At 41.3% G+C, this 12266-nt stretch overlaps 1 pseudogene; it reads left to right on the forward strand.

Moving 5' to 3' along the window:
• LOC127631266 (indoleamine 2,3-dioxygenase 2-like) overlaps nt 1-12266 on the forward strand; it is a 44977-nt pseudogene that overhangs the window by 13426 nt on the left and 19285 nt on the right.

The raw sequence follows: 12266 nt of genomic DNA on the forward strand, positions 1-12266 counted from the left end.
GGAACTAGAGACTTTGTTATACTTATCCTCTTGTTTAGTTGTACAGTTGTCCTTTGACTTTGAAGACTGTAGTGTACACCTTTGTATGCATTTTTTTGGGCAATTTCAAGCATTGTATAGCCATTATTCCTAAAAACAATGATTGACTGGTGAGTTTCTAGAGAAAGCTGTTTTTTGTTTGCAATTTTTGACTTAATATTGACCTTAAGACCTGCCAGTCTATTGCATACTGTGGCAACTAAAAAAACAAACAAACAAACAAACACAAAGACAATGTTAAGTTTAATTTAATGAACCAAATAGCTTTCAACTGTGTTTGATATAATGGCAAGTGATTTAGTACCAAATTAGCAATTTAGCATGATTACTCAAGGATAAGGTGTTGGAGTGATGGCTGCTGGAAATGGGGCCTGTCTAGATATGATCAAAAATGCCTTTTTTTCAAATAGTGATGACAGCACGTTTTTTACATCAGTAATGTCCTGACTATACAATGTGATCAGTTGAATGCCTCTTGGGTGTATTAAAGTACCAATTTCCTTCTGAAACAGCAAAATCTCTAAATTATACCAAACTTTTCGCCACCAGCGTATTTAGAGAGCTGTTTCCAGTCTGGTTCAGGAAATAAAAATCCGAAATATACCACAATATTTTTTCCTAAGGGAATTAATTATAAGTGATAACTTATAAACCTTTAAAAACAAATGCATCTGGATGTTTAAGTCACAAATGTAAACTTTACTCTTTGGAGTGGTGGTGTAGTGGTCTAAGCACATAACTGGTAATCTGGTAATCAGTAGGACATTGGTTCGAGCCCCACAGCCACCACCATTGTGTCCTAGAGCAAGGCCCTTAACTCCAGGTTGCTCCAGGGGGATTGTCCCTGTAATAAGGGCTCTGTAAGTCGCTTTGGATAAAAGCGTCTGCCAAATGCATAAATGTAAAATGTAAATGTACTCTGCCCAAACAGCGCTACTTTAACATTGGAAAAATGTGAAACACAACAGCTGCTACAGAGGATTTGCATAGGACTCGCAATAAATGGTGTTTCTTTTATAAAGTTTGGGAGGAGCAAGTTCATTTAATCCAACCGATCACAATGCCAGAGTAAGCTTATCTCCAGCCATGACGATGCTTCCTGCATACCGCCCCATCCAACTAAAAGATGTCTTTGGAACTCTAACTTTTTCCCTCAGATGAGGAATACTCTTTAGTTCCTGACTCACCTCAACAGCACGATGAGTCCGCGATCATCTCTTCTTCTCACACTGCTTCTGCAATTCCTCCATTTGAACTAAGCACTACGCCGTTGGAAGCAATATTTCTCACATGGTAAACAGGGATGAGCGCCATCTGCGAAGATACTCCACTATCTCCATGCCTTCTGAGGTTTCTCCTCCTTCCTCTCTCCTCTTCCAACCTCCCAGCACAAATCCTCGCTTGCTATCTCAGCCTCCAGAATACTTACCACACAATACGCAATCAAATCTTCACCCATTTGCAGATACATATTCCGGCCAGCCCCACATCTTTAATTACACAGCTCCCATTAATGTCTCCACTCTTTCTGTTCAACCTGCTCCCCATTCAAATGTCTTTTCTTCCATACCTGCTTATTCATGGGCTCCTGGAGTGGATTTCTGTGTGAGGCTGCCTTCACCGGAAACTACCGCTCCAAACCCAAGCCCCACTTAACTATAACCCCATTCTAACATTCAAACCAACTTCCCGCTTTCCGAGGCCGATCCTAGCATGATCGGCCGCTTCTCTATTTCCTTTTCCCCTCAACCCTGTTTCAGTTCGACCTCCCACCTTCACTCTACAAACAGCCAAACCTCTCGCCATGCCTTTAAACGCACCAGCTACAGAGCTTCCACAAGTCTCCAAAAACCTTTTGCACTCAAATCTTAGCAGGTGCAGATATAGATTTTTCATCTATCCTTTCTGCGGCTCCTCTCAGCAACATGGTCCGGTCTATAGACTGCTGCACATTTTATGCTTACACTCACCGAATTCTGCATTGCATTTGGACAGTACACCCATGTCATCTGCTTAATATTTCCCCTCAGACGTCGTGAGCTGAATGACAACATATCTGTAATAGACGAACTTTCATTTGGCGGGAGTCATTTTTACACCTACCACAGGCTCTTTTCAGCAAAACATGCTGCACAAGTAACCCAGTGGAACCAGTGTCAGTATTGGGGAGCGCTAGATTTAGAATAATAAAACAGGGTGTTCTTAGGATGCAGGAGAATTTCATGCACGGTCTGCAGGTCCATCGAACACAAAACATCATGTCCTTCAATCACTCACTACCGTTCTGATGAACCGGCTACCAGTAACACCACTAATAATGTTCCCCAGCCCAGAAACACCCCTTCTGCCACCTCTTTCAAAGACCTCAAAGGCAGAACCGCCAGCTACTCAAAATTAAGTCAAATTTGCAACAACTTCAGTGACTTCGTCTGTACCAGGGATCAGTGTCTTTTTCTGCACATTTGCAATTACTGCAGAGGGGCACATGCTCGCCCCAAATGCCCCGTTCAAAAATCTTCAAAGAACAAAACATTTGTTAAGTATCTCAGCACTCCTGTTATTGTTCCCACTCTAACTAAAGAATCAACTAACTATCCTGACACATCTTTTTCTCAATTTCTCTTATATGTGCTCAAACATAGTTTCAACCCTGGGTTAGAAAGTCTCCCTACCGCATACCTCATTTGCCACAATTTACAGTCCACTCTCACTGAACCCAAAATAGATGATGATCTGTTAAGCAAGGAAGTCAAATACAGCTTCATCATAGGCCCCTTAAAAAAAAAAAAAACCCTTTGAGAAATTTCACATCAGTCCCATAAGTATAGCCACTTGGAAATTCTGAGAGAAAAAATGCTAAATCATAGACCTTTCTGTCCCCCGTAACAGCCCATACCTGAGCATCAACAGTCTTATCCCAATCAACAAATACTCTGTCTGTTACCTAGACACCGACCAATCAATCCAAATAATCAAAAATGTAGGCAGAAAAGCTTGGCTCGCAAAAACGATATCACCTCAGCTTTCAAAATCATGCCTATCAATCCCGATTTCTGGCACCTCTTCGGTATCTGCTGGAAAGAAAAGTTTTTGCCACTCACCTCGCTTTTGGATGTAAAAGTAGTCCAAAATATTTGAAATGCTATCCGAAGTGTTGCAGGTTTCTAAGGTATTGGCAATAAATTAATTGCTGTCAGATCAGATAGATTTATCAGAAGATTTAGGTACCATGATGGAGGTAGTGGGTTGTGATGAGAAATAACAGACAGGCACTGAGCTGGATTTGAACTTGGAATGTTATTTGGTTCCTTTTGATAGAGACTGAAAATAATACAAAATAAAAGAAAGTAAATTACAATATCATACAATCAATATACAATAAATAATGTAAACTTCCCTAGAGGGCACTTTCCTTTTACCTTGAATATATACACAGACTGACATTTTCAATATCAGATTGAAATGAAAGAAAATAAATCTCTCAAAATATCAAAGCTGTTTCAATGTACAAGGATCTCAATATCAATCAGATTGGTTTTGGGTAACCATACACCATCAATAGTCCAATGTTCTGTAAAATAATGATTTGTTTCTTCTTTTTTCCTTATTTGTCAATTCTCCCCAGGAAAGAAGCTAAATAGTTCTCACAATTGGAGTTGTCTTACTTCTATAAAGCAGGGCTGATGAATGAAAGAAAGGAAATGATCCCCTTCTTTGTGATTTGTTGTCCTCCTTTCTCTGATTTGTTGTCCTCTTTTCTCTGTACCAATGTAGAATTTGTGGCTCACCATCAAATGTGAAATTTCAGGTCACAGAAGTAACAAACCGTAGAACCAAGGAAATAGGAAAATACAAGGAAGGAAACAAAACCTGGCCTGATCACAGAACAGAGCATTCATTTAGTGGATTCAAGAATAATTTCACATCAAAGATAGAAATATACAAATTAAACAATTACACATACAAATACCATTTTTACAATAAATGGTTTATTATTGTTACAAGGAGCAGAATCTAAATACAGCTTAAAAGTATTTAATAAAATAAACAATGTACAGATTGACAGGGTAACCACAGGAACAAAATAAACATCCATGATGTGGAAAAACACAGGAGAACAGAGAAAACATGAACAATGGGAATGGGTCAAGAACAGGAGGTCAAAACACATACAAAAACTGACAAGGAATGAGAAAACAACGGGGCATTAAATACACAAAGACTAATGAGTAAATTAAACACAGGTGAGGAAAATGGAAGACAGCTGGCAGTGATGAGGGCAGGGAATTATGGGAAGTGTAGTCCATGAGAAACAGATGACAGAGGCAAGACACAGGGTAGACAACAGTGAATCGTGACAATTATAATCATTTACCTCTATATTAATAGTTTTGTTTTCTCTTACAGAGGTGCATTTGTCCAACAATGGCGCTGGTGAACTGCAATGAACAAGGTATAACCCTGCGATTCACTATAACCACATTTATAACCACTTGGATTATTCGAAATACAATTTACTCTGGCATTACTCAGTCATCATATTATAATGTTTTTATACACTTTTTACCATTATGAATTGATGCTGACTCAACGAGTGAAAATGTGACTCAACAATATTCAGTCGGCTTCTTCAGATTCTGGATGGTACAAAATAAATGAACTTTAACACTTTTAACTACTTTTCTGCACACTTTTCAGAGGTTTTTAACTATATTTGTTTAACTTAGTTCATGAAGATCAGCTCACATCTTTCCTCTGTCTTGCTCTGCTCTCTATTCTGTCGACAAGCGCGGACACGTGGGGTGCGGGATGATGAAGAGCTCTCATTGGTCAAATCACTAATCAACTAAATAACTTAAATCGACTTCATTATAATTTTCTTTAATAATTTTAAATTTCTTTTCACCTTTATTAGGGAAATATGATGTTATTAAATTGTGAATTCATGAAACTTAATTCCTTTCAAATACCCATTATTTAACCGGGTTTACAGAAGCAATTCTGTAAGATGGGTAGTAATGCATTACATTTACTCATTTTGGGGAAAAATTTACTTTTAGAGTAGGTTTAAAAGTGGGTACATTTTACTCTCACTCAAGTAAATTTATAATGTTTTTTACTTTTACTTCTTTGCAATGTGTGGCGTTACTGTCGTTACATTACTGGGTTTAATTGTAATTATGTGTAATAATGTGAAAGGTGAAAAACCCTCGATGCCATGTCCATTCTCACTTTCTTTGATTGTCTCTGCAGCTCTGAAATTACAGTTACCTATCTGTCACTCACTCGACGTTGTGTCAATGAAGTGACACTGGGGGTCTGTCTTGGGAGCCCGAGACACCTCTGATCTTTGATAAAAGGCCAATGGGAATTGGTGAATGGTATTTGCTTCCCATTCACCTCTGCTGGATTCTGACGAATTACAGAGGCTTCTCCCCCCCTGCACTGGGCACTGCAGAGACTGCCCCTTGGTGCTTCAGCAGAACAAACTATATTCTAAAAGAATGTAAATCCTAAAAGAGTGTATTCTAAAAAAGCAGCACACATGGAAACATTTTTGTAATACTATTCAATGGAAAGGAGGACAGGAAGCAGGTCTTCACCACAAGGTAAGCTTTTTAATGCCGTCGTAATTTATACAATTTATAATAACACACAATATGACACAAGCGCACTGGGTTAGCTTGTCGTCTCTCTCCCCTGGAGGCCCTCTCGCTGCCGTTTTATGCCGCTCTCCCCGTGCTCACTGAAATTAGAGACAGGTGTTAGACATAATTTAGCTCAGGTGTAAGCGCCCTTACCGTTTTTCTCTCCCGGACGGGCGCTTGACCACGTCCCCGCTGCCACAATTTTATAAAGATGCGTCTTTTTAAAGATGCCTTTCCGTCAGTGTGTTATTCCTGGTTGCGGTTGTTATCGCTCACCTTCTGATTGCCACGATTGCTGTCTGCGCTGCCCACGCAGAGACATCGTCCGTGAATGCGTCATGTTTTCACTGCGAGAATATGTCCATGGCATGGTTGCGGTCGCAGCTTGCCTTCGTAAGATGCTCCCTGCATCGGTCCTTCTACCTACGGGTTTGAGGTCAGCGTGGCTAGCACTGGGGGCGATTTGGGGACCTTAGTGGGGTCCACCCCTGTTGGGTAAATCCCCACGGACTTCCCATTCCAGAGCACACTTGTTTGCCCCGATCAGGCTTCCGGATGAGTACGCCTGCTCATATCAGGGTGCATTTGACCTCTTGTTCGGGGCCCGCGAAGGTGATGAGCTCTCGAGCACAGCATTGGAGAGTGGGCTTGTCCAGTCAGACGCGAAAGCCTCGGCTGTGCTTCCCCCTTCGGGTGAGGTCGCCCAGTCTCACGCTGACGTGGAAATGATGGACATGCTTTCCCACGCAGCCGCAAGCATCAGGCAAGAGTGGAACCCTCCACTCTCCCCTGAACCCTCGTGGCTCGATGATTGGTTCCTGGGCCTGCGGCACCTCTCACAGCCATGCTCCGCCCCAGTTCCTTTCTTCCTGGAAGTGCACAAGAAGCTGACAAGATCGTGGACGGCACCTTTTACTGCCCGTTCCTGATCTTTCGGCCAAGGGGTGGGGCGGCCAAGGGGTACTTGGTGATGCCCCCAGTGGTCTCCCTCACCCGGAGCTTGGACAGGTGGCTTGCGCTCTCCAACCCATCGTGATGGCGGACCCGGACCGTCTGACTCGGCTACAAGATTCAGTTCACCAGGCATCTGCCCAGGTTCAGCAGCATCCACTTCACCTCAATTAAGGCCGAGAACGTCGCTATCTTGCATGCAGAAATCGCTACCCTACTACGTAAGGTTGCGATAGAGCCTGGCCCTCCGGCCGAGATGAAAGAAGGGTTTTACAGCCCCTACTTCATTGTACAGAAGAAAGGCGGTGGGTTGTGGCCAATATTGAACCTGCGAGTACTAAACTGGGCCTTACACACAATCCCTTTCAAGATGCTGATGCAAAATCGCATTCTAGCGAGCATTTGGCATCAAGATTGGTTCGCGGCGGTAGACCTGAAGGACACATACTTCTATGTCTCCATTTGACCTCGACGCAGAACCTTCCTGCCGTTTCTTCTTAAGGGTCGGGCGTACCAGTACAAGGTCCTCCCTTTCGGCCTGTCCCTGTCCCCTTGCATCTTCACGAAGGCCGCAGAGTCAGCTCTTGCCCCGTTAAGGGAAGTGGGTATTCGCATCCTCTACTATCTCGATGACTGGCTAATCCTAGCTCACTCTCGAGATGTTTTGGGTGCGCACAGGTACCTGGTGCTCACGCACCTCAACCAGTTAGGGCATCAGGTCAATGAGGAAAAGAGCAAAAAGATTCAGAGAATCTCTTTTCTTGGCTTGGAGTTGGACTCTCTGCATGGGCAACACCCAGGCACGAAAGACAGCGATTGTAGCCGTCAGAAGGTAAGCGATAACGACCGCAACCAGGAATAACACACTGACGGAAAGGCATTTTTAAAAAGACGCGTCTCTAAAAAGATGTTTCCGTGTGTGCCATTCTTTTAGAATATACTCTTTTAGGATTTACACTCTTTTAGAATATTCTCTTTTAGTTTGTTCTGTCGAAGCACCCAGGGGTGATCTCTGCAGTGTACCAGTGCAGAGGGGGAAGAAGCCACTGCAATGCGGCATCAGAATCCAGCAGAGGTGAATGGGAAACCGTGGGAATTTAGCTCAATGAATAGCGACCGCTCTGCTCTGAAGAGAAAATTGCACGCCAGCTCCTTTATACCAGTATGTTTGGGAGAGTGGCATGCAAATACCACTCGCCAATTCCCATTGGCCCGACCTGGAGTTGGGCAACACCCAACACCTTTACGAGTTTCTACAATCTCTGGGTAAATTGATAACATGCTAACTAAGCCCTGTATTGGTGTAGGTACTCTGCATGTGCTTGTTCCCTGTAGGTAACCCCTTGCGATGTATATCTTCCGCTAAAATGTTTACCCTGCTGGTAAAAAAGGCCCATCTGCCCCAGTCACCATGTTTGTAGAAACTCCTCTCCTGTTGGGTAGGACCTACCATGGGACTTCTCCACATGACATACAGAGTCGGCAACACCATGTATAAAATTTCCACTCAAAATACCACCCCTCTCTCTGGGCGGAGTGTGGTCTCTGTGGTGTCTCCCCCTTTGGAGTGACACCCCCCTGACATGGACACTGTTGGTGCTAGCTGGTTTTTGGGCAGTCAACTTGTCCCCGAAGGGCCGTTCGACACTCATAACAGCACTGGGGAGGTTACGTGTCGGCCTGGTGCGCTGGCAGTTCACGTAACACAGTTCAGCTAGTTGTAGTGTGTTTGTAGGGGACCCCTAGTGTCACTTCATCGACACAACGTTGAGTGCATGACAGATAGGGAACGTCCTGGTTACTTCCATAACCTCCATTTCCTGATGGAGGAGGTAATTTAATCAGAGGGGCCAGGTGGATGTGAACCAGTGGCCCTGGTAAAAAAAACTCTGAATCCGATGGATCAGTGTATAGATGAATGTCGTCGGGAGAGGAAATGAATTCATCATAAAGGAAGGTAAGACCATTCCAGTGATTGAGAAAGTTTAACCATAAGCGCAAGTCAGTGTGTCATGAGTTGTCTTGGGTTACAGGTTTGTTTAGATCACTGACAGAGGAGGCTAATAAGAGGAGATAGGAAATGAAGAGGCGGCCTTGTGGAATTACTCTCATGGCAAATCATGGCAACTTCCATTCCCTGATCGTTCCCTTTATCGGGAATGAAAGTTATGGAAGTAACCAGGACGTTTCAGCTACATTCGACCCAAATATTCATCTTACCATCTCTGACTCACATATCCTTGACAACGACACCATCAGATACTACATCAAACAGTGCAAAATAGACCAATACAGAAAAGAACATTCAATCTTCAACTCCAATCCAACTCTTTCAATCACTCACCCAATATCTGCATTACAGAGGTTCATAAACTAGATTCCCTCCCATCCCGCTCTTCACGGATGACAACAACCATGCATCATCTCAATACTGGTTCCAAAAACATCTAAAATCAGTCCTCCTCAAAACTGGCATTCCAGCAAACTCTTACTCCACCCATTCATTCTGCATTAGTGCCATGACCACAGCAGTGCAAAAATAGCAAATAGCTCATCAGGCCAGTGGTCAAAACGCACCTTGCCCTAATAAATAAATAAATAATGCTTGGGTGTGGCGAAGCCCTCCAGTTGCAATTACAACAGCTCCAACAACAGCTACTCCATTTTCTATATCTTCTTTGGCACCACTGAGCGCAACCCCCCCACCCCCTCCCTTCCAGTAAATTGTATCAAGTTCCATTCTTTTGGGAGGGGGGTGGGGGTGGAAGATCTGTAGTTAAAACCAAGCTCTGGAGATATTGTAGTTAAAACATATCAGTTCCTCTCTGTTGTTTTGTTTCTTGGCTTTTTTTTTTGGGCTTCAAGCTCAGGTCAAGTCTCGAGCCTCAAGCGCGCCACCATGGACAGCAAGCCACTTATGTTTACGCTATCCTCACTGCAGGATTACATTAACTTGCAAACTACTGCAATAATACCAAATTAAGAAACAGATGCACATTGTAAGAGAGACAGAAGTTTTTTCTTCATTTATTTGATGCAGATCACTAATGATACTGAAACTAAACACAATGAGCGCAGCTGATGCTTGGACATATCTTACCAACGGCAAGCCCGAGGGGAAAAATATAAAGCACGCATGCAAGAACAGAGACACACACGCACTGGGAATCACGGAAATGAAATCCGTTTTTATTTGCATATAGTGCAGGAATTGAAGATTTGATTTACTGTATATCCATTTGACAGAGACACCTTTAAAGGGCCAAGTGAATATGCTTATTCAGTCGGAAAGCAATCCGATTAGTAAAAACACATGAAGTGACAAAGTGTAAATACCCCCTATGATGTGTGTGATGCAATCAACTGCTCTACACTCTTAAACTTCTTGTATATTTGTGTACATCTGAATATTTTGCAATACACTTGAAATACACAGTTTCTAAATGTATAATTAACAATTTTAAAACAAAAGTTGTATACATTTCCATCATTTTTAATTTGATTACATCACTCGCAATGCTTCATGGGATTTTAGTTCATTCCCTCATTAAAGATATTAAGTACACAGTCTTATACCTTTGTATTTTAATAATTCCCTATGGAGAAAATGAATGGAAAAAATACTTCACAAGATGGGTGAAAGAGTTGGAGGGAAATGTTGTACTCTATTCCAGTGACAATTTTATTTTAAGCCAATCACATGAGCAGGAAAAGCCTTGAAAGTAATCACTATATTTTAGAACAGCTTGCACCAAACAGGGAAAAACATAATTCTATTTAATACTAAAGAGCCCTCGGCACTGATGATATATATATATATATATATATATATATATATATATATATATATATATATATATATATATATACAGTATAATATTTTGCGATATTTTGCTTGTATTAAAAATATTTTGTTAGAAAACATTGGTACTTTTAAAATGCCATCAATTGACCTAGAATAGACAAACAATACTGGTCATACTTTATTGAATCAGCTGGTTTCTTCTGTTTCAATCAGAATTACATTTGTAATGCTTCACAATAAGGCTCTATATGTCAACATTAGTGAATACATTAGGTATCATGAACTAACAATGGACAATATTTTGTTAGAACGTTCATTAATATTGGTTAAATGTTAATTTATGAAAAAAAAAGCTATTGTTCATTTATAATGTATTAACTATGTTAATGTATACAACCTTTCCTTTTGAAATTACAATATAAGATAAAAAATACATTATTCAAATCAGCAAATCACCATCAAATAATATTTACCAAGATTAAAATTTGCCTAAATAGTATTGTTAATTTTTATTTCATTTTAAGTAATGTAATTAACAAAAGTTATCAAATACAACCTTATCGTAAAGAGCCATTACAGTCAATAGGACTAAAGGAGAACTTGGCTGAGTTCACGTACTGACTACTACAATTACATGTACTACTGTTAGCCCAAAGCAGGGGAATTCATTTGCATTCAAACCGAAGCTGATGTGGCGGTGTGAGCAAGAGACAGACATAGTGGGTGTAACGTCAGGCCTCTGAGAGGAGTTTATTTAAAATAATAAAATAATAATGAACAGAAATGTTTAAAAAGGGGAATAAAGTGTCCATTGGGAAATAGTGTCCAAAATCAAGAAGAATATAGTGTTCTCGTGGTGAATGGCACTAAGTGAAGGTGAGGAGTGAAGAGAGATGAGGTCCAGGTATAACGGGCGGGGTCTCTGAGTGACCCGGCTTCCCTGGGGCCGCGGCGTCCGATAGTGGAATAACCCTGATTTTCAATCATAGCTTTCATGCTATTCAATCTGACCACAGTTGAGAAAAACCTGTCTAACACAGGAGAGATCATAGTCAAAGAGATTTGACAAATTGTGAATTTATTGCATTTTGCTTTAATAAGGCAGTACAGCTCACCATATGACAGAGGATACAAGTCGCTAACTCCAGAGGTTTCACTCTGAATCATGGCTTTGGGTGTGTAGTTCCATTGGTCATCAACTTTCCTGTGGTGTGATGTTTTCCGTTATTGAGTGGTAAGGCGTGTCGAGGTCAGGGACGTCCATATTGTAAATGTGTTACGGACGTGGCCTATACTTCTGAACATCATGGTTTATGGTTCATATCTAGGTAATTCATGGATCATTTGAAAAGTCATGTCTTAACCTGTAATGCTATATTGATAAACGCGAAACTAAGGGTGTTGGTTTCAATCAAGCACGACTAAGAATTTCCCCCAGCACACTGTATGAAAGATGAATAATGACACAGGGCAGAGCCTGATACACCCTTCATGAGACTATCATTGTTTCCAAAAATATCACGTGAATACCGCAAAAATATAAAGAAGAACAATAACCAACGGGTTGTTTTGGAGTCTATACAATAGCAATCATCAACAACAAAAATGTTCTAACTGAATATGTTATGCTTACTTTGTGTATTCAAAGTGACATGAACACAATTACATGGATGTTTACCAGAAGAAACCTGTGGTTAAGTTCGCTGCCCAAGGTGATTAGTGAGCTTGGTGATCTCAGTAACTCCTGCCTGCTCAATTTCCAGCAGCTTTTAGCCATACAGTAGAATAAAAATAATTAGATTTTTAAGAAATTGTTTTTGATG

The sequence above is a fragment of the Xyrauchen texanus genome, chromosome 37 (genome assembly GCF_025860055.1).
Source record: "Xyrauchen texanus isolate HMW12.3.18 chromosome 37, RBS_HiC_50CHRs, whole genome shotgun sequence".
Lineage (NCBI taxonomy): Eukaryota > Metazoa > Chordata > Actinopteri > Cypriniformes > Catostomidae > Xyrauchen > Xyrauchen texanus.